We start from the raw sequence: 24,686 nt of genomic DNA on the forward strand, positions 1-24,686 counted from the left end.
ATCTATTCAGAGAAATGGCACAATATACAGTGATGAGCTTTCTCAATGAGTGGGCAAATAATGGTAAAGCAAGTCGCCATTGTCTTCTGATGTGTGTGTCACGGTACAAGAGTCAGCTATGCTCCAATGCTCGTAGGAGATGAAATATGCAGAGCAGAGCCCATTCTGTGGTATTCGACCAACAGCTTGGAATGAGGACAAAGAACTAATGTTCCCTGTTGACATTGGACGACAGACTCTGAGACTTCTTAACTCAATTGCTGGAATATGTTTTTGGGACCGGACTATCAAATAGGGTTTCCAGATATTTTCGACAAAAATAGCAGGCATATTAGATAGAAATTTCCCTATGCCTGTGTGTGTATATGTGTGTGTGTGTATAATCAGTATGAGATGCTTATTGATGACTGGTCATTAGCATAATATTTAATATTACATTCTATATATCTATTTTAGGCAATCATCTTTTTATTCAAAGCAAGATAAAGATTAATTTAAAGTATATTTAAAGTTTTGTTTGTACTGATTTCATATTAATCCATATCATTTGTCAATCCATGCATTTCTCCCCTTTTTATTATTTTTCAATATATGCTTTTGAAAAAGGAGTGGAAACAAGGTAATTATCCACTTTTAATAAATGTGAGAAAAAATTCCATTTATCAAGGGATGTTATTTGCTCAAGGAAAATGACATGCTACTGCATTAATATCTTCAGCATAAAGTAAATACAAAAGGAACTAATTTTCCGGAAGACCAAATTCCAGAATTGAATTAACTCTTAAGGAAAAGTGTGCCACAATCAGCCAAATGAAAGTGCTCAGAATGATTTTGTAGTATTCTAAAGGAAATTACTTCTGTAGATATAATAAAAGCATGCTCCATGCTTCAAATGTAAGCATAAATGCCACAAAATCTATACAACTAGATGTCTGTGACATGAGAGGAAATCATTCAAAAGAGGAGAAACTTTCAGGCAAGATATGTTCTATCATGTCTCCTTCCCTCCTGTGGAAAAAATAAAAGCAAAAAAGAAGAAGCCTATGTTATTCTCTTCAAAGGAAACCAGTCCATTTTTTACCTTTACCCACTCCTTCATGCCCATTCTTCACAACTAATTATTCTTTGCCTTGGTTCTTTTCTTTCCCTCTTCATTAAACCAATCTTATTCGGGGACAAAAGTTAGGCTTTGCACAGCTAAGCATATTTCTGCACATCTTGTTCATTATCCTCAAGGTGCCATCAAGTAATTAGTCCTTTAGGCATTAAATTTCTCAAAGAATAATTTATGCTTAGTTTCTGTTTTTTCATATTCATTATTCGATTTATCACTTGTATGTTGTCTTCAACAGTCCGCCAAAACTTCTTTAAAAAAATCAGTGTCGGGGCTGGCCCAGTGGCATAGTGGTTGAGTTAGTGCATTCTGCTTCAGCAGCCCAGGGTTTGCGGGTTTGGATCCTGGGCATGGACCTACACACCACTCATCAAGTCACTGTGGTGGTGTCCCACATACAAAACAGAGGAAGATTGACACAGATGTTAGCTCAGGGACAATCTTCCTCACCGAAAAACAAAAAAAAAATCAGTGTCACCCAATTTCTAAATTCAGTAACCTTCTCTGAGTCCTTACTGTCCTCGATTTTTGTGTCATCCAAATATTGATGCCACTCCATCCTCCTGAAAGATTTCTTTTCTTTCTTTTCTGTGAGGAAGATTGGCCCTGAGCTAACATCTGCCAATCCTCCTCTTTTTGCTGAAGAAGACTGGCCCTGGGCTAACTTCCATGCCCATCTTCCTCTACTTTATATGGGATGCCGCCACAGCACAGCCTGACAAGCGGTGCATGGGTGTGCACGGGATCCAAACTGGCGAACACCGGGCTGCTGCAGCGGAGCACACGCACTTAACCACTTGCGCCACCAGGCCGGCCCCCTGAAAGATTTATTTTCTTTGGCTTCACGGTGTACAATCCTCCCTCAGTTGTCTCTGTGTATATCTCTTTAACTCTCACTTCTCAGGTTTATAGGCCTTTCTTCACTCTGCAAATATAGTTGATCTCTTACTACCTTACCTGGCTCTTATATCTTCTCCTTTTCAAATTCATGGTGACAACTCACACCACTTTGTGGTTGAACCACAAATCTGTACATGCAGTTCCAATCTAAGTGAGCCAGATTCTCATATTTTCATCTGTGTGCTGGACATCTTCTCTTAGAGTCTATGTAAGAGAGCAAATTCAAGATGTCCAAAATTGAACCATACGTCCTTCTTGTAAATTCACCATATACATTACCATATTAAGGGCCTGTAGAAAAGTCTTACAGAAAACAAAAGCTTCACTTAGACTTTCCCCAATTATTTATGAAATTGGATTGCTTCTTTTTCCATCCACAAAATATATTTTATCAGTATTACGATTCTATTGGTTTCTCTGTTGGAATTCAACTTTAACAATTTTCTACATTTATGATACTGTCATTTATTACTATCTTCCCTATATTTACATATGTGTCTTAGTTCCTTTATCAAGTTGAAAACTCATTAAGAAAGTCAATTTTTGTTTCTTCTAATTCTCCTAGTCCAGAACCTGACACACTTAGACATTTACCACTATTTGTGTACTAAATAAATTGTCTTTTTAACAGAAAATGGATACTTATAATTTATATTTGGAATAAAAAATATGTCACCTCCTTCTTCTTCTCCCTGCAGCTTAAAACTAAGAAAAATCTTCATAAAGATTCTACTTACTCATTATAATGGTTACAGTCATCTCAAGGCTCCTCCCCATGTCACCAGCATACTGGCCTTGAAGAAATCTATGCTATCTTCTTACTGCTGACTGGGTCAATGGAGCACCATGAAAAGAGTGCAGAGGCACTGCAGAGTGTGTCAAAATAACCACACAGAAACAAATATTTCATTTTTATTATGGGTTTAGATTGTTTTGTTTCAGAAAAACTATATTTCTAACCCGTTGGAAAGAAAGTAAATAGCATGCTTTAAAACACCGTAGTGGGTATATAGCAGAAGAGACATGATTTGGAGAGCCTGGGCTCTCCCTCAAGTTGGTCTCCCTGGACTAATCTGAAGGAATTGAATCAGCAACCAGTACTAATTATCCTGCTGAAGACTTTCTGGGTGTTATTTGAGACCAAAGGACTGAGACTTTGGGAAATGTTCTCATGGTAAATGTAAGCAGAAAAGAGTCATGTTAGAGATCAGGGGTATGTCCATGAGGAGATCCCTGTCTGAAGATTTAACCTCATATGTGCTTTCCTCTCCTTGGAATAAGAACCGTAAGCAACTGGCATGAATATTTTCCTTTAAACTACTTTATTTTCCCTTATAGTCAAATTTCACTTATTTCCCATATCAATTCCAACCGAAGGAATGGCAACTACATTATGCCTCTCAAAAATGTGCTTGATTCACATTTCTGGAGTCTAAATTCTCATCTGCCAAGTACCCCCAGAGCAAAGTTTCTAGTCATACAATTGACAACTAGACTAGTCGTAACAGCAGACAAGTGTTACTAGTCTTCTCTGGATATTTGGATACTGTGCCGAACTGCTTTCATTTTAAGAACATGAATAGCCTTTAATGGGTTTGGCCAGTCATTGTCACATCTCAACCTCTGATATCTGTCATTGGGACAAAACTTGAGAATTGTTATTAGTCAATATGCAAACTGTTTTTCACTAGTATAGACATTTCTTCCCTGGAAAACACTCTCAATTTCTTATAAATCACCTTCTTGCTCATAGGTAGAGTACCTTCTATGGTTTTCCCCAACTTTATAGCCCATTTCCCAGACCTGGTGCCTTAGGGATATTCTGGTGACCTGGGAAATTTGAGAGCCATACCATTATGTCTTCCCTCTCCTGGAAGAGTTTCAATATTTTTAAATAATGAGATTTGAGATATAGTTCTTAAAAGCCATTCATATCTTTCTCTTTAGTCATCTAAATACTGCAGAAAAATTACTATCTTCAGTTATTTGCTGACCATGCTATATGTTCCAGGGTTTTATAGAATTGTAATGAATCACTTAATTCCCACTTTGAAAGTTGTAACTTCTTTGGTATTCATTTGTGCTATGTGAGTTCTTAGCCATCACCTCATGAGAATTCTCATTAGTTTTTAATGTTTCCAAATATAACCAGTATAAATTTTTCCATAACACTAGGATATAAAAAACATAACTCAAGATAAGGAGAGAGTTTTAAAATCAGAGTAAATATTCCCTAATCCCCCACTCTGACTAAGGGAACATAAAATGCTGGTTATTTGGGGGAATCCTCTCCCCTTACTATGTCCAAGAACATCCTGGGGACTCAGAGGTGCTCCCTGGACTGTAAAGCCTGCACTCCTGCTCCTCCTTGTCTTGGACTGAGGGAGAAGGTGACCGCCTATTGAGAAGCTGTGCGCAGAATTTCAAGGTGGTACCTGCCTGCTGGCAAAGGCAGCAATGGCCCAAGGCAGAGTTAGAGGGAAGGGGAAGAGTACATGATGTTGGGAATATACACTGCAGTTTAGGGAAGCAGGGTACAAGAAGAAAAGAGAGAACGTCTATGCCTATGTGTGTAGACAAGGAATTGAGTCCCGGGAACTTGCTACAGGCATTTCCGTAATAGATTCAGCAAAATATAATCTAAAACTGCTAAAACTACTAGCATAAAAAAATATTACCTTGAAGGATATCACCCCTCACAAGAACTGCCGCCTAGAGACCTAGAAACATCTCTCCTAGAAACCAGCTAATAGGTTGACCTCAGTATCTGTATTGTCAGGACTTTATCTAGGATGCTCCGAACAGAGTAAAAATAAAAATAAATAAGGATTGACACTCAGGTAAGCGAACATTCGAGAACAGTAAGGGACATCGCTCAAGGACACAATCTCCATGGAGAAACGAACGTTTATAGTCCGTTTCAGGCAGCTGTGAGCTCTTAGCTGGCTTCTACCTCCCACTTCTGCGGATACTGCCTGCGAGGCCGCCCGGAGATGTCCGCGGCCACAGCCTCAGCCACACCCTCTTACGTGAGTCCACGCGTGCAGTCCCACACGGGTATACCAGACTCCCTGTCTCAAGTACTATCTTTGCATCAGATGTCTCCAGGCTGTATTTGAAGAGTCCAGCTCCCAGGTAAAACTCTCTGTGTGATCTTTCATGCCTGACCATAGGCAATTACAAGGCTTTGCCTGGCAGGCCTCAGGGTGGGGGGAAGCTGCCTTTCCCACACAAGACTTGGTGCCTGGCCAGGGCATCACGGTTTTCTGGAGGGAGTGGCAGTCAAGGACGTATGCTCACACGCAGAGCCTGCATTCCTAGGCCGGTGCCTCCATTCAGAGGCCTCTTTATTGGGAGAACTTGACTAAGACACTTTTCTCTACTCAGTTCCTCTCTACTCCTAGCACTTCCCCCTCCCCCTCTCCAGCCCTGTGGGTCCGTAAAACAACAGACTTGTTCAGGGATGTGGGCAATGAGAAGATGCCCCGATCTGTGCTGATCCACCGGACCCGTGCCTGGGACCATTCTATGGGAAAAAAATGGGGCAGTAGAGAGCTGTGCCTATTTTTGCCTCTTCCTTACACGATCTTAGTAAGTGAATCAAGTCTTGGTTACTACCTTCAGTTTGGCTTGTTGCCCTGAGTGACCACCTGGAAACCTGGCAGCTTGACAGCAGTGTGAAGCACACAGGCCTCTTCCCCAGGCACTGCTGGAGATTAACAAGCTAGCTGGGGATAATGTGTTAGGAGGGAATATCAGCTAGGGATTAACATATCCAATCGTTTCTATCTATTCTGAGGCTGGCCAACTGCCCACAACATAATTATTGCAGATTGTGAGATTTATACTTAAAAGGGAAAAGATATGAGTAGCATGTGTCTGTACAAACACAAACTAAATATTCCTTTGATACATATTCTACTTCCTTGAGAATTGTCAGACCACTCACACTGAACGCCGCTGATGAAACCAAGCCAGTGCTTCAGATTGTGGCTCACAGGGTACAAGTAAGAGTGAGAGAATGCACATAATGTCCTCCATCTAGCATGAGAGACTGCAGCGTTTGTTCCTCCGGAGCTGTGGCTGACGCCTTGAAGCTCAGGCCAGCAAATGGAACCCAGAGGAGAGTATATTGGGAAAAAGAGAGGAGAAAAGAAACAAGGGAGAAAAGTGGATTCTTCGGGGTTTCTACATATTAGCTACCCAGACACCTCAACCCAGTTCTGCAAGCCATCTTGCTCATCTATAGAAGACCCTTCGATAACCTAGGTTTTCACAGAAAGATGCATACCGCTAGGCAAGTTGGGCATTTCCCGACCCCAGGGCATTATTCACATAGACATGTCTCAAATGTAATGGGCATACAAATCACCTGGGATGTGGTTAAAATGCAGATTCTGAGTCCGTAGGTCTAGGGTGGGATCTGAAACTCTGTATTTCTAACAAGCTCCCAGAAGTGATGTCACTACTGCCAGTTCAAGTCTGTAGACTATGATGGAAAGGCACCCCAGGACTGTGTCCCAAACAACCTGCACAGCTGTTCACTGGGGCCGAGTCTTCAGCACTCAAGGTACTGCAAACCATGGTACCTACTATACTTTTCCTAAACTTCTTTTAACCACCAAAGGAAAAAAAAATTCTTCTCTTTCACCTACCACATTCTTCTTACCACTCTTCCAAATCTCAGTTCTTTGCTAGCCTAATTTACCACTCTTACTCAATGGAGAAATCAAAGGAGTTTTGTTTCTGTTTTTTTTTTTTAATCATATGCAATAGCTAAACCATTTTTTCTTTGCACTAGAGTCCAAATCTACCATTTACTGAACTAATGTCAGCCCTCAAAAGAACTAGATAGTTAACTCACCATCACTGAAATACTGTTAGATTACTGTTAGTCTTTACTCTGAATAATCTATTATTTTGAGGATTATCCAGTGTTTTCCACTCTGCTTTCTATGGGCAATAGGAATCAGACATATTTCCTGGAACTAACAATCCCAGAGTCCAACCCTAACTGTGCCATATAAAGTGAAATTTTATTTAAAGTCTCTCTGCAGTATACATGTCCTGAGAAGTGCTCTACTTCTCACAGAGACCAAGTGACTTACATTTTAAGACATGGGGTCACACATATATTATTAAGACCTGCTTCAGTTCCTCTGGTGGCTACCTGATTTGCTCTTCATTCTTGCCTGCCATAAAGTATAGATTTTAGTGTCCCAAACCTCATATTCTACAACTGACAATCATGGAAAGTTCAAGACACAAAAATAGCTCCAAAGCCAGGGAAGACTCAGTTTAATGGAGCTGCAGAGCAGACTTGTGCTTCTAGCCATGATGGACTAAGAAGAATTACACTGATTCTCTGGCCTTACACAATTAAACACAAGGACAATATACATGAAACAATGGTTTTCAGATATTAGACAACAGGTAGCACAGGGCAATCATCCTGGAAGGAAGGAAAATAAGCCAGTGAACCCTATAATTGCTCAAGTAGCAGAAGTGGAGTTAAGCACTTGAGGAGGCAAAACATTGAGAATTGAAGAGGGAGTCCAGGAGAGGAGATGGTTGTACAGACAGGGAACTCTGGAGATGTGGAACAGATTCTCTGTGAATCATTAGCTGAGGACTGAGCAACAAAAGCATGTGAGAAAACTACGTGAGGTGGAGAAAGAGGACACAGGACAACCACCAAGGCTCACCCAAGGTTGGTAATAGACGTGTTTTCAAGAGCTAAAGAAAAGACAAAGGGCATCAGGCCCCTCAGAAAGTCCTTGTTTCTGTAATGGGGCCAAATCAACCTGGACTAAATGTTACTCTGATACTGCCCAAAAGAGTTTAAACAACCAGCCTCAGAAGAATCAAACTGTTTTCAAGTAACTTAATTGTGTCTTAAAACGAAGATAAAAAATATTTAAAGGGATACCAAAAAAAAATCTAGCATGTACCAATAAAATTTCACAACTCTTGGCATCCCATAAAAAAATTACCAGTCATGCAAAGAATCAGAAGGTACCTATATGACAAACAAAATTCAATCAATAGAAATGAATTCAGAATGATACAGATGATAGAACTACTAGTCAAGGATGTTAAAATAGCTACTATAAATAGACAGTATATATTCAGGAGTTAAAGAAAAGCATAATTGTGTTAATGAGAGATATGGAAGATATTAAAAAATAGCCAAATCAAACTTCTAGAGATAAAACATATAGTGTCTGAGATGAAAAATATGAAGTAATAATGTGAAATGGTATCAAATACATATCAATGTATCAATGGTATCAAAAACAGATTAGATGCTACAGAACAAAATATTAGTGAATTTGGAGACATAGCAATAAAAGCTATCTAACAGAATACAGAAAAGGACTGAAAAATAATGTAAAGAATATCAGTGAACTATGGAGACAAATTCAAGACACCTAATCTATTGGATTTAAAGTCCTGTAAAGAGGGGAGGAGAAAAACACCTGAAAACAAATGGCTGAAAATATTCCAAATTTGATAAAACTTTAAACCTACAATTCCAATACTTTCATGAGACTCCATCAGAAGACACATTAAAAAACTATGCAAATCTGTTCCATTGATCTGTGTGTCTGTTTTTGTACCAGTACCATGCTGTTTTGATTACTATTGCTTTGCAGTATGTTTGAAGTCAGGGATTGTGATGCCTCCTGCTTTGTTCTTTTTTTTTCAGGATTTCTTTAGCTATTCGGGGTCTTTTGTTGCCCCATATAAATTTTAGTATTCTTTTTTCTATTTCTGTGAAGAATGTCATTGGGATTCTGATTGGGATTGCATTGAATCTGTAGATTGCTTTAGGTAATATAGACATTTTAACTATGTTTATTCTTCCAATCCCCGTGCATGGGATATCTTTCCATTTCTTTATGTCATCATGGATTTCTTTCAATAATGTCTTGTAGTTCTCATTGTATAGGTCCTTCACCTCCTTGGTAAGATTTATTCCTAGGTATTTTATTCTTTTTGATGCAATTGTAAATGGTATTATCTTATTGAGCTCTCTTTCTGTTAGTTCATTATTAGCATATAGAAATGCAACTGATTTTTGTAGATTGATGTTGTACCATGCAACTTTGCTGTAGTTGTTGATTGTTTCTAATAGTTTTCCAACAGATTCTTTAGGGTTTTCTATATATACAATCATGTCATCTGCAAATAGTGAGAGTTTCACTTCTTCGTTACCTATTTGGATTCCTTTTATTCCTTTTTCTTGCCTAATTGCTCTGGCCAAAACCTCCAGTACTATGTTGAACAGGAGTGGTGAGAGTGGGCAGCCCTGCCTTGTTCCTGTTCTCAGAGGAATGGCTTTCAGTCTTTCCCCGTTGAGTATGATGTTGGCTGTGGGTTTGTCATATATGGCCTTTATTATGTTGAGGTACTTTCCTTCTATTCCCATTTTATTGAGAGTTTTTATCATAAATGGATGTTGTATCTTGTCAAATGCCTTCTCTGCGTCTATTGAGATGATCATGTGGTTTTTATTCTTTGTTTTGTTGATGTGATGTATCATGTTGATTGATTTGCGGATGTTGAACCATCCCTGCGTCCCTGGTATAAATCCCACTTGATCATGGTGTATGATCTTTTTAATGTATTGTTGTATTCGGTTTGCCAATATTTTGTTGAGGATTTTTGCATCAATGTTCATCAGCGATATTGGCCTGTAATTTTCTTTCTTTGTATTGTCTTTGAGAATTGAAAGCCCAGAAATAAAACCACACATATACGGACAGCTAATTTTTGACAAAGGTGCTAAGAACATGCAATGGAGAAAGGAAAGTCTCTTCAATAAATGGTGTTGGGAAAACTGGACAGCCACGTGCAAAAGAATGAAAGTGGACCATGTGCTATCGCCATTCACAAAAATTAACTCAAAATGGATCAAAGACCTGAAGGTGAGACCTGAAACTATAAAACTCATAGAAGAAAATATAGGCAACACACTATTTGACATTGGTTTTAAAGGAATCTTTTCGGATGACGTGCCTACCCAGACTAGGGAAACTAAAGAAAAAATAAACAAGTGGGACTTTATCAGATTAAAGAGCTTTTATAAGACAAATGAAACCAGAATCAAGATGAACAGACAACCAACCAGCTGGGAGAGAATATTTGCAAAACATACATCTGACAAGGGGTTGATCTCCATACTATATAAAGAACTCACACAACTGAACAACAAAAAAACAAACAACCCGATCAAAAAATGGGCAGAGGAAATGAACAGACACTTCTCCAAGGAAGATATACAGATGGCCAATAGGCACATGAAAAGATGCTCAACATCACTAATCATCAGGGAAATGCAAATCAAAACAACACTAAGATACCACCTCACGCCCGTTAGAATGGCTATAATCACCAAGACATAAAACAACAAATGTTGGAGAGGATGTGGAGAAACAGGAACCCTCATACACAGCTGGTGGGAATGCAAATTGGTGCAGCCTCTATGGAAAACGGTATGGAGATTCCTCAAAGAATTAAAAATAGAGATGCCCTATGATCCAGCCATCCCACTACTGGGAATCTATCCAACGCACCTGAAATCAACAATCCAAAGAGGCTTATGCACCCCTATGTTCATTGCAGCATTATTCACCATAGCCAAGAAGTGGAAGCAACCTAAATGTCCCTCGACTGACGATTGGATTAAGAAAATGTGGTATATATATACAATGGAATACTACTCAGCCATAAAAAAAGACAAAATCGTCCCATTTGCAACAACATGGATGGGCCTGGAGCGTATTATGTTAAGTGAAATAAGCCAGAAAGAGAAAGACAAACACTGTATGATCTCACTCATATGTGGAATATAAACCAACACATGGACAGAGAAAACTGGACTGTGGTTACCAGGGGCAGTGGGGGTGGGGGAGGGGGGTGAGGGGAGGGGGGTGGACACAAGGGGTGAAGGGAGTCATATATATGGTGATGGACAAACAAAAATGTACAACCCAAAATTTCACAATGTTAGAAACCATTAAAACATCAATAAAAAAACAAACAAACAAACAAACTATGCAAAGGCATAGCTAATCAAATTCCTTAAACCAGTAGAAAAGATGACCTAAGGTGTAACTGTTTGTAAAATGGAACAGTATAAGATGACTTCCTCACTCACATTTATTTTCCACAGGTTGTGTGAAAAGGAAATATGATATAATTCTATTGCAGTAGATTAATAATAAAAGAACATTTTATTTTGTTAAATAAATTCTTATGTTAGAACAAAAACCCAAGCTTAATATTGAGAAAGACTTCACAATCATTGCTCCCAGTTCTACTGACAGACCCCTGGGTTACATTTGGATTACATTTTCAAATTAGCCAGCTTATCATGATGTTTATTTAAAAATTTGAAGAAATAAAACAAAAGCAAATAGAAAAAACTCCCTTGCGATATTAGATAATAGAAGTTCTATTCCCATCCTTCCTGGAGTACACTCTAATATGGAATTTGACATCATCTAAAATCTATTTTTATTTGGGGTGGAGGAATAAGATTTCTGCATTTCCTTTGATATTTGCATATTGTCCTTCCTGTTAGATTTGGTTATATTGTTTCCATTCTTTATATTCTGTTCCATATGGAGCAACAAATACTGAAAACATGCAATATAACACTGTTATAGGTTCTTGAGAAACAGCAATAAATGAAACAAAAACTTTCCTCCCCAACGTACATTCTAGAATTTAACACACTTTTTTCTTGAATATTTTAAACAAGCAGATGTAACATTAACTATTGTGATGACATTATTATAAGGAAAAACTAAAGTAAGCTAGCTTTTATTTTAACTAAAAGAGCTCTTTTTCTGCCTCATGTTTGTTAAAGTATAATTTTTAGACTTGTAAAATTGTGACACTCATACTAATATGAAATAGACACTTGTCAAAGATTTTATTTAACCCACTAATTAGAAAAAGAGTAAACTGTTAAAATAAATTCAAATGAGAATTGTAGAGATTTATATTCTGTACAAAATTCTCTTGCATTGCTACATGGAGGACTTATTTACATTGCTATGGAATGCAAGTCCAGGAAATAGTTGCACTACATCAGTTTTCTGCAAGTTAATTTCTGTCTGTCACAGGTGGACACCCTTATAGAATCAAATCATCCCAGACAGTCAGTTATGTAACGCCCAGAATTCTAGTCAAAAGACACCCAGTCGTCTCTTTGCACATTTCAAAGTCTTGCACAAATTCCTAACTTAACACATTTGCCATTACACTAGTGCTGTTAAGATTTCGCTAAAACTCAGTAAAGCATCACTTTTGATTAACTAGAAAAAATTTATATTTTACTATGATTTTTGACTTAATTTTTCATGAAATTAAATCTCAGTGAAAAATAAAACAAGCGAACTCTAGAGAGAAAAGCTTTAACATTTACTTTATTGTAATTAACTTGTAAAAATTAGTTTCTCAGACAATACATGGACTGTGACTCCATTTGAAATCAATGTTGATGTCTGAGAGGTAAAGATATTAACTGCTCCTCCAAATGGAATAATATTAGCTAACTTGAAAGAAGGCAAGGAAAAAATTTCTTCACTAAAACTTTAATCACTTTATAAGTTTCAAGGTAATATATCAAAAAGTAACCATAACCACTTATCTCTTATTTTGCCTCAATGGTTTTTCTCTGTTTTCGTTTACAGGTCAGTAACTACAGCAGGAAAGGTGATTCTTCGATTTCCTGAGGGCTTTTTTAAAAATAAAAACCAAGTGATTTAAGTACTATAAAAGTAGTTGTATTTTGAAATTTATGTTTACTCTTTAAATTTATAGATGTAAATACTTAACATGAAAAACACCTGATTTCTTTTTTTCTAATGATTTCCTTCGCTTTTCTTGGTAGCTTTTGGATACATATTGTCAATTCTATGTCAACATCTAAATGAAAGAAAATTCTTAGGTTTGATTTTTTTATTATTCTTATTTTATTTCTGACTATGTTAAACCCAACTACAATCTGTAGTTTTGCATGATTTCATGATTATTTATGTTCATATTTTTTCTGTACATTCAACGAATATGTCAGAGTGAAGAAATAAACTTTCACCCTGTAGTGTATTGCTTTAATATATATGCAAAGAATTGAGTACTATCACTTATCCACATCTCCCCCATATCAAGCTCAGACAGACCCCCACCACAAGATAGAGTCAATCCATCTTGTCCACTAACACAAAGTACACAGAATCTTTTCTGGGCAATGAAAGTGATAGATAAACATATAACTCTCGCCTCAACCTCTGTGGATGGACCTTGTGAGCTGCTTCCTCTGGCACCTCTGCCAACTTCGTTTCTTTGCTCTGCAACTACAGGGTCATTTCATTTCAAGTCACAGATTCTGGATGCCAACCATGCTGGCAAATGAAAAATAACTCAGCTGGGGCCATTTCACCCACCAGTGATCTCTGTCTGTGAGATAATTCCTCCCTGAGGTTTCTTCCTCTCCACTGCTCTGTTCTTAAAGGCCTAACACAGGACAGCAGGATGGTGCTGCTGTCTCAGGTTTTAATAAGACATGTGGAGATACCAAAGAAGTGACAAGCAGGCCTCCACAACAAGGCCTCAAGTTTTGCTCTTGGTTCTAGTTTAGAGATGGCAAGATGCTTGAAAAATGTAGTTCATTAATCCTCACAGCAGATCTTGCAGGTTGAGAGGACAGAGAGGGAGCGAGCCACAGGAGTAGGTTTGAATAGCCTCTCTGTTGCTTGTGCACATTTGGAGCTGACTGTGAAATCTGTGTGGACTTACTGAACCCTCTGGTTAACCTCATGGTGCAAATGCGTTGATCAAAGGCACTCTGTCAGTATCTGATCAAGAGCCATGTAAAAGCACTGAAGACATTTCCTTCTGGTTAACAACTCTGATTGCAGGGGCTCCTGGAGTGAGTTTCCTGTAAGCGGTCAAGCAGGTCCCCTGGCTCCAGCTGGAGCCCTAGGGTTTCCCGATGGCAGAGCTTCCTGTGGCTGAAGGCTTCAATTCACTCACAGCTTGTAAATCAGTAGCCTGTAAATCAACACATTGAGCTACTACTGTTTAAAACACAGTTTCCTCAACAAGCTTCCTTCTGGTTTTGTTTTCATATATCAAGGGCATGTAAAAAAAAAGTGTCCAATTTTTAACACCTGGACCGATGGGGACTCAGCGGGGGAGGTATGTTACACCAAGCTCTGCAGTTTTGTTTTTGTTTCAGTGGAGCAAGGATTTAGTGGCTAACGTCAAGATAGCATTTACTTAGAGAAAGGATAGAGGCCTATTTGGGGAAATGGAAATTACAAAAGCTGCATTCATTTCAGTAATTTTTCATGTCCAATAAGAAATACAAAGCTAATATTGGAATGAGAATCAAGGAATAGTCTTTCCTGTATTAAACATGTATAGGTAATATTATGAAATTGATATGAGGTGCTTAATCCAAATATTTTGAACATTTGATATGACTTAATGCCGATTGAAACAGGATCAACAGCAAGAAGACGAGTTAACTACAGAAAATCTTCTGTTGTTGATGATGAGTTACACTGGGGAAGGCGTCAAGACAGCAGTAACTGGACATGTCTCAAACTTCTAAATTCCTGGCTTCATCTATTGTCATAGAGTGTTTTAAACTCTAAAACCAAGTCAGTCCTGGCAATAACGGGTATCAGAGACTCTGTAAATATTATAATAAGCTTTTACTCATGATTGCCATGTCTACTCAAGAGGGGCAAAATTCTGTGAGGGATCATTCATAAATTTTAATGTTATGTTCAAAGTCAACATTAATCATTGATAATTAATATCCAAGAAAATAATTCTATTTTATCCTGGTTCCTCTACTAAAAGCAGCAAAATTCACATAGAAACTTAATCTGTGTCCCTTGCCAGGAATCTAGGCCTATCTATGTATTGATTCTATTTATATGGCTGTCTCCAGGCTCTCTGATGAAGGAAATTTTGGAACTAATCCTTTGAATAACATTGTTAGTAGTAGTGGTAGTGGTAGTGGTAGTAGCAGTTGTGGTTGTGGTAGTAGTGGTAGTGGTAGTAGGTGTGGTGCTGGTAGTAGTGGTGGTAGTAGTTGTGATTGTGGTAGTGGTGGTAGTAGTAGTTGTGGTGGTGGTAGTAGTTGTGATGGTGGTAGTGGTAGTAGTAGGTGCGGTGGTGGTAGTAGTGGTGGTAATAGTTATGGTGGTGGTAGTAATGGTAGTGGTAGTAGTGATAGTAGTAGGTGTGGTGGTGGTAGTGGTAGTAGTAGGTGTGGTGGTGGTAGTGGTAGTAGTAGGTGTGGTAGTGGTAGTAGTGGTGGTAATAGTTGCGATGGTGGTAGTGGTAGTGGTAGTAATAGGTGTGGTAGTGGTAGTAGTGGTGGTGGTAGTGGTAGTAGTGGTGGTAGTAGTAGGTGTGGTGGTGGTAGTGGTGGTGGTGGTAGTAGTTGTGGGTGGTGGTAGTGGTAGTGGTAGTAATAGGTGTGGTAGTAGTAGTAGTGGTGGTAGTAGTAGTTATAGTGGTGGTAGTAGTGGTAGTAGTAGGTGTGGTGGTGGTAGTGATGGTGGTAGTAGTTGTGGGTGGTGGTAGTAGTGGTGGTAGTAGTTGTGGGTGGTGGTAGTTGTGATGGTGGTAGTAGTGGTGGTAGTAGTGGTGGTAGTAGTTGTGGGTGGTGGTAGTTGTGATGGTGGTAGTAGTGGTGGTAGTAGTGGTGGTAGTAGTTGTGGGTGGTGGTAGTTGTGATGGTGGTGGTGGTAGTAGTAGGTGTGGTAGTGGTAGTATTGGTGGTAGTAGCATTGGTGGTGGTAGTAGTGGTAGTAGTAGGAGGTGCGGTGGTGGTAGTGGTAGTGGTGGTGGTGGTAGTAGTAGTTGCAGTGGTGGTAGTAGTAGTGATAGTGGTAGTAGTAGTCGTGGTGGTGGTAGTAGTAGTGGTAGTGGTATCTTTTAAACAGACTTGGATTTAAAGACTGATCCAGGCTTTTGGAAAGGGGTCTGGATAAGCCAGAAATCTTCCTCTGGGATGGAGTAGAGATGTGGAAATCTTGCTGCATTTTGGTAAGGAAGGCTAAGACAGCTGCACAGTTGGCCACACACAACTAGCACACAGTGTTGCCCTCGGGGGACTTGATCTAACTCCCTAGGCAGGGAAGTATAATTCCCCGGGAAGAGACCACAGAGAGAAGGTCAAAATCGATAAAGTCATTTAGAGGCCATATCTTACTCGCAAGTAAAAACATTTTCTTTTAACGTGAAGAAGCTGAGACTCTCAAAAGAGTTGGATGAGCTCAGTGGCAAGGGTGGAGGAGAGTGTCAAAGAAACCACTCTGGACCTTTGGGGAAAGGAAAGTACAGATTACGGGAAATACTCCTCCCCAATGAGAAAAGAATGAGAGTTAAAATTAGCACCCAGGGATTACTACCCTAGAGACGAGGAAGTGAAACCAAAATTCCAGGAATAAATTTAGCTGGGACTGTTGCTCAGCTCATCCATGATGGAAGCTGAACCCTGGTTATGTCTTTTGGCTGAAGTTGCCTGGCAAACAGCTATATATATCCATACAATTAAGTTTGTAAATTACAATGCTTATAAATGTTTCAGCCATTAGTGTTTCCGTACTAATCTTTATCTAATTTTTCCCTCCCTCCTCAAACCCTTTTTACATCTCTACTTGTCACTTCAGCCACTTAATAGTATTTTTCAGAACTCCCACTCTTTCAAGAACAATTTGTCTTAAAGCCTCAAGTTTTTATTCATTATTCAGTCCACATATAAGCCTTAAAAGAAAAATAGATGTCCTCTTCATTAATCTCATCCAGGAAAACAAGTTGTCACTTTTCACACTTGGTTTCCAAATACCTGAGATATAGGGTTGCTCCCTATTTATTTTTGTTCACTATAGATGGTTCAAAGCTATTGTCATGTTACTGTCACTTAATTTTTCTTTTATGACATTCTTTGGATCTATTTATGGCAATGACATCTCTGACTCCTAATAGTCAGCAGCAAGAATACTCTTCATAATTGATTAGAGCCCTTCTGGTCTTCCTTGTCATAATTTATGTTTTTGACTTCCCATATTTATCTATGCTAAACTAAAAAATCAGTCATTAAAAATATTCCTATCTCCTAGACACTTCATATCTCCTAGAATATCGCGCATTTCTCCCGTTGTAATTGATCTGGTTCACCGATCTGGCTATGTATGTGCTAGATAGGTCACACTTCCACTCTTCTCACTGGAGACCTCCTAGAATAAAAAAAGAGGGAGGAAGAAATCAGTTATTAGAATTACACATTCGTCCCATCTATTCTAAAAAATATACCATCAGTAAAAATTTATCTCCATTTTTGGTGAGATGCAACATTACAATAATTTGATTGAACAGTAGCTTAGGAGCTGGTCCAATCTCTAGAACAGCTAAGGGAAAACATTGACAACCTATCTGGATTTCTCTGTAACGCAGACAGGTTCAAGAAATAATACTTCATACCAGACTAATGTTTGGGACAATGTTTCCAAATGATGCCAGGCTAGATTAAAAAAATACATATATATATTCTTTCTGTCCATACCCGCCATTGAAAACCCGTAAAAGCTGAACAAAAGAAAATGTGTCTGAGTGTCACGCTGGAACTTGAGACATTGCTTGAGTTAGAAGAAGCACAACGGGTGATAGGGAATGTTACTTTTCCTTTTTCAAGAGGAAAATTTTTTTGCAAATGCAAAGTTGAAAAGGGGGCTGTATGTGAGTGAGAGAGGTCTCTCAGTGAGATAAATTTAACATGAGGAGAAAGAGCACCCGTGGGCACACCATCTGTGTGAAGGATCAGCTCTCCTTTCCAACTGATGTTAAGTGAAGGGCTGACTTAGCTACCATCTCAACCTTTATTTAAGCTACAATAAAATGTCTTTCTTAGAATTGCCTAATTTCCTTTAACCACGCGAGGCGTATATGTAGTGGTGACCCGGCACGACTGCATGCTGGAACCTGATGCCAGGACCAGTCTTGAAATAGCTTCATTAGGGAGGAAGTGGCCTTTGCCTGTTGCAGGAGACACACAATTCTCCCGCTTCTGTTTAGAGGCCTGAAAGTGATTTGACGACTGATTCCATTTCAGTTCCCTAGAGAATCTAGTTAAATTGAGAAGAAAATAATCATCATAAATCACACACGATATCTTGAGCCTTAACATTTTTCATATAACTCAGAGGCTACTCCAATCATGACACTTGAACGACATACAATAGCTTACTATTGTAAGCTATGGGTCCTTGTATTGTACATGGACCTCCGATTATCCAATCAGGGTGGTCTTAGAAAAGGATAGGGATTTAAAAAATTGCAATATATTGCTAACAAATAGTGATTAAACACTAGGTCAGGTTAGCAAAGAAACTATCATCTTGGTCACTATCCGTTTCATTAAGTTTAGATTCCAGCAAAGGGTAACAGAATTATAGAATAAATCACACAAACTGATTAATGAATGGAAAGCACATACTGCATGAGACCTCTGATCTAAGTTTTTTCTCCATTATTTGCAATTTTATTATGGAGACACAAATCATTACAGAGGAGCTGGTGGTACATTAAAAAATAATAGCTCAAATACACACACAATATGTTTTAGTTATTTAGGTCTCAGAGATGAAATACTTTCTTTAACTGTCAAAGATTTATTCATGTTGAAGCTATACACACATATACATTCCAAAAATCTTATTCTTAGATTTTGGTTACTTTCTCACAATTACATTTTCAGTTAAAGATATTATTAAAAATCAAAATGTTCCTGCAACTCTTTGTTTCATTTAAAACTAAGAGAGGTAGCATCAATAGTTAAATATGTTTATGGCCATTATCTGATAATTCGTGAAGGAAAAGGAATGCAACTAAAGATTAAATCTCTAATGCCCCCCTTTCATCTACTCTTATCTGTCATTCATGGGTCTCCCAAAGCTTTCCTCAACGTACTGTGCAAATTTGTCTCCTGCTGTTCCCTTATATTAACATTTTTGCTAAAACCAAACCGATTTATTCATTATTTCCTCCACATCTTACACTTTCTCACCTCTTTTCTCCAACAGTTTACACAACTACAATGTTTATGAAAACTCTACTTGTGGGGGGCCGGCCCCGTGGCGTAGTGGTTAAGTGCGCCTGCTCCTCTGCTGGCGGCCTGGATTCAGATCCCGGGTGCGCACAGGTGCGCCGCTTGGCAGGCCATGCTGTGGCGGCGTCCCATATAAAGTGGAGGAAGATGGGCACGGATGTTAGCCCAGGGCCAGTCTTCCTCAGCAAAAAGAGGAGGATTGGCATGGATGTTAGCTCAGGGCTGATCTTCCTCACACACACACAAAACATAAAACCTCTACTTATATTTTATGGTCTCTTTTAAATCTCTTTTTATTTATGTAGTTTCACAAATTCATTCCAATCCAGAGCCATCTCTCTTCGTCTAAACTCATAAAATTTAGCAAACATTGTTTCTCAAATTTTCACCCAATGATAACATAGAAAATCAATACAACTGTACACCACACTGTGGTAAACCAGCATGCCTTCTTACAATATTGGAGGCAAACTAGATAGAGGCTCCAAATGCCCCAGATCGGATAAAGCCAGCCAAGATTAAGAATGTGGCACAGCTGTAATCAGGCATGCCTACAGGAAAGAGCTGTATTCTACACCAATTTGTTGACAATATGTCAGCTGCTGTTTTATACCATGACTTGCATCATTCTTCATCTTTGGACTCTTCTTGCCCTGTTTCCTGAACAGATCACACAATTTTTGAAAGTAGGGATAATGTCTTCTAATTGATATTTATTTATTTAAAATTGTGGTAAAATGTATATAACATGAAATTTTCTGTTTTGAACGTTTTTAATTTTACAGTCCAGTGGCATTAAGTACATAGACATTTTGTGCAATCATCACTACCTTCCATCAGCAGAACATTTTCATCTTCCAAAATTGAAGCTGTGTATCCCTCCCCTTCCCCAGTCTCTGACACCTGACATAGATACTTTCCGTATCTATGAATTTGACTACTTTAGGATCTCATATAAGTGGAAACATATTTTCTTTTGGTGGCTGGCTTATTTCAATTAGCACAGTGTCTTGCAGGTTCAAGAAACAAATATATATTATTTGTTTATTACTCATTCTCCTCTCTAAGAAGCTTACATTTAGTTGCAGCATTTATGTATTAGAAGAGTTAGTTTCTGAATCATCTTTAAGCTTTTCTGAATCATCTTTAAGCTTTATTGCACTCTTTTCATGAGAATCAATATAGTAATTTGTTTCAAGGGAGTTATGACTGATTTAGTTACTAATTGACTTTGATGTATGGATTATAGTTTATCACACAAAATCACATAGTCTTTAATTGACCTTAATAATTCAATAATTTTAAATTAGATTGTAGTGTCACAGTCATTAATAAGACCATGTCTCTTGGTATTTCTTGTTCTTCCGGAGGTTTCTAATAAACTTGTTAAAATGATTGTTTCTAAATTTTATCATTTTCCTCTAAATAATTGTTAATGATTTACTGTTTATATAAGCAAATTTAGTACACTAAATATCTTTGTTATTGGTTATGATCTTTAAACTAATGGCCCCATTGCCTGGACAAGATTCTATCTGTAATCCATGACATATTGACAAAAATTAACCAACAAAAAATTTATTGATATTAAAATAAAATATTTTTGAGAACAAAATAGGCTTTTAAAACTAATACTAAGAGACAATTCTAAATTTAAGCTATTTTCCTATTGTCTACATTGTCCCATATTTTGTGATTTTTGTTTCTCTATTTAATTTTATAACTCAATAATTTTCTGAAAAAAAATATGAGTTTGTTCATGCAGTCCTGCAAGCAATCCAGTTGGTGTATATTCATGTAGAATGCCTTTTGGTCCTGAGGTCTTTCTTCTCTTCTTTTATATTTATTTTGAATACTTGTTGGCCATTGCACCTAAGCATCATAACTTTCAAAGCTGTGATCTGATTTCAAATGTGTATTGACTCTAAACAAATAAAGTTAAAATTATTAGTTTACAGTGTATATTAATAATTATATAACGATAATAAGACATTTAATTAAAAACATATTTTTAATATCAAGCAGCAGCGATGGTGACTGAGAAAACGCAAATATTTTCCTACTTCACGTTGCTAACTCCCACAGTGTGCTAAAAATTGAATCAATTTTTCTGCCTAAATTTCCCAAATTTAATTCTATAATAGTTGATGAGTGACTGTGCAAAAAGTAAGTTATTAAAATAAAAGAAAATTTTAATAACAGTTTTTGGAAAAATATTATGGTGCCAGTTTCAAAAAGGAAAAGAAAATCTCACATTGATCTTGCTAATCCACTGCATAAAACGGAATGCTTCAACCTGATGTTCAGGAATAACTTCTCTAACAACAATTATGTGGATAAGAGCATTCTCTTCTTGGAAAACTTCAGGGATTTTTTTCATAAGTCATAATACAAAAAATAACTGCATGTAATTCAAACATTGTAAGTATAGTTCTCAAGTTGTTATGAGAGTTTTGGGGATTTGATTGGAGATGTAATAGAAACTTTTTACTCCAAACAAATGAACTGAAGGTATATTTTATTATATAGAGGATAGTAAAGGCGATAGTCTACAAACAGATCCGAATAGGTCAAATATTAAGAGGGAAAAACACCAGCTTGATCGGAAAGGGGAACACCAGATAGGGTGAGATATCCACAGACTTGAATAGGTCATATAATAAGAGGGAAAACCATTAGATCGATTGGAAAGGGAAACATTAGATTGACTGAAGGGAAATGACACAAATCAACTGGAAAGAGAAACACCAGCTTGACCGAAAAGAGAACACATCAAATCAGATCAGTTACTTCACAGTAAATCAATTACTCACAACATCCACGCCCCACTGCCGGGAGAGTCCTGTCAATCGACACGGCTGGGCAGGGAATTACACGTCCTGGGCAAGGCGTCCCTTCCACAGGTGGAACTCTCACCGGGTCTCAGTCTCCAGCAGTTTATATAAGCAGTTACAGAGTTTACAGAGCAAGCATTTTGTGTTTTCATGCACAAATGGTTATCAGTGGCGTACGTGCACTGAGCCCCCTGGCTATCGTCCCAGCCCAGTAGTTGTGTACGTGCATTGTTTACCCTGCTTATCGTCCCAGCCCGGCACAGGTGGCCAGTCTGTCCCAGGCTGCAGCACCCAAAGGGCCTTGAAATTTTTACACATTGCAACTATCTCCATGGGAGAAGGGCCAGTTCCCACCACACGGAAAGCAGCTTTTATATTTCTTTTTGTGCTGGTGGCTGTAGGTCAGTGGAGTGGCCAAACATGGCTGTACTCATGTCAAGACACAAGTGGACAACATAATAAAGTATGATTAACTTGTAACTCATCAGCTACTATCCATATTCTAAGCCATTAATGAAACCAACTATATAGGTTACATAAGTGAAAATCTGTATTTTTTTATACCCCTTTTCACTGGTTCAAGCCTTAGTCACTGTATCATTCAGAACATGGTCAGGAAAACAGAAGCCATGCTATGCAACCAAAACATAAATGGCTTAATACAGATTTAGATGATTGCTGTAAGAACTGGTAGAGCAGAAGTTCATGAAAAGTCCATTAAAAACCAGGTAAGCTGCTGCCAAATGTTAAGAAAGTACACTTTGAAAAGCTCAGTTTAAAGCATCAGAGGGTGTTGTTTTCAGAGGCTTGACAGAAAGCTGCTATAATTTTCAAGAACCTCGATGATGTTTGCACCTCTTGTCTCAGTCATTAGCAACAAACACAGGGTCCTCAATGGGAAGTGGGAATCCCCTGAGAATTTCCCATCTCCCATGTATTTGGCTATCTTTGATTTCTCCTTCTTTCTCTCTTTCATATCTTGGACTGGGTCCCTCTCATTAGCAAACTAGCCTTGAATCAAAAGACAGGAAACGCTTGTGAGAAATATCGTTCCCAGCAATGTAGAGGAGACCTAGAAGTGGATAGTGGTGATGTCAAGTTGAAAACTGATTATCTGACAATTCATCTTTGGTGTACATTGCATCTTCCATATTTAAGTTTTGAATAAGCTTCAGGCTAATATGATGCAACTACCCACATAACTGAAGACATGCTTGCCCTCCCCTTGAAAGGAGAGACACAAATTCTGATACATCACTTCATATATCTCAGTATGGAGTTCATTTGTCTTGTGATCAGTCACAAACCAACCATATATCCATATATGACTTTGTGGATATCCAGATAGCCATAACCGGAACGTTGAAGTATAGGGTTAAACAATACTAATGCATTTATACTAAACATAAGGAGAGAGAGAGAGGAAGACAACCCAAAAAATAGTTAATAAATGTAAATATATATATTTTCAAATAAGTAAAGTAATAACTAAGCAAGCACATTTATACAACGGGGTACATGGTCATGGGTGATACTTAAAACTTGGTTCTTCCATTGAACATTTCCTGTTCACTTTGCTTTCAGGCAGCATCTCAGCATGTCAGGATGCTTTTACTTGGCAGGATGTCACAAACCTTTATTCCTGAAGGATCTGTGTGATTAGTTGTCCTTCTTGGGTTGAGTTGGTGTCATTTGCATTAACTTTTACCACTGAACATGAGAACCTCCATATTGGCCCCCTCCCCCACTATGTATTTGTAGCTCTATATTTTTAGTCATTTCAGTCAGAGTAGTAAGCCTTTCTTTTGCCTGTTGATTTATGCAAATGGCATGAAAAGACTCATGTGACTAAAAGACTTCCTATTCGATTGTAGCTTGTTGTTTCTGCTGGTGAAAACATTCCCATGTGGAGCAAGGCCTGGAGTGGACAGGAAAGCAGCAGACTCGCATGCCTAGTGTTGGTTATCTTACCCACCTGATTATGCCAAATCTCCTGCGCAGCTTGTTGGTGACATCCAATCGATTTGTGCTGTTATGAAAGTTCCATCCAAATACTCCTTCCCTGGAACTTCTTGTCACCAATGTTGTTTCTCTCATGTCTCTAACCATCCAGCCAAACCATTAACCACTGCCCATGAAATAAAGTAGATCCATATCTCTGGCCACTTCTCCCTCTAGACAAAGTGAACACGCGAATGTAATGCTTGAAGTTTTGTTGACTTAAAGGATTACTTTTACCACTGTCTTTTAGGATCACTGCTGAATGAGAAAGGCAAGACTTTAGTAGATGCACACATTATCAGTACTAGTGATAACAATTAATGTCACCACAAATGTTTTCATGAGTAAAATCATTCTCACTACCATTCCATCCATGCTACCCACTATAGCAACGATTCTCATCTTGTTTTTGGTGGGGACTATTGCCACGTGTCCTTTCCTTCTCTGGGACTCTATTCTACCCATTGGATTAAAGATGCTAATTTCAATGGGGGTATCTTTCACTGTAGTTCCTGGTCTGAAAAGAATTTTTTTTTAAAATGATGCAGGTACTTTTTTCACCTCTGTGAAGAGAAGGTTCAAATCCTCAATCAGATAAGGAAGGCTGCTACTTCAGGAAAAGTAGGCTTACTGAGTTTGCGGATGACATTTGTAGTAGTTTGTGAGGGCTGCCATAATGAATTTCCATACACTG

This window comes from Ceratotherium simum, chromosome 27, assembly GCF_057802395.1.
Source record: "Ceratotherium simum simum isolate JZ-2026a chromosome 27, ASM5780239v1, whole genome shotgun sequence".
Lineage (NCBI taxonomy): Eukaryota > Metazoa > Chordata > Mammalia > Perissodactyla > Rhinocerotidae > Ceratotherium > Ceratotherium simum.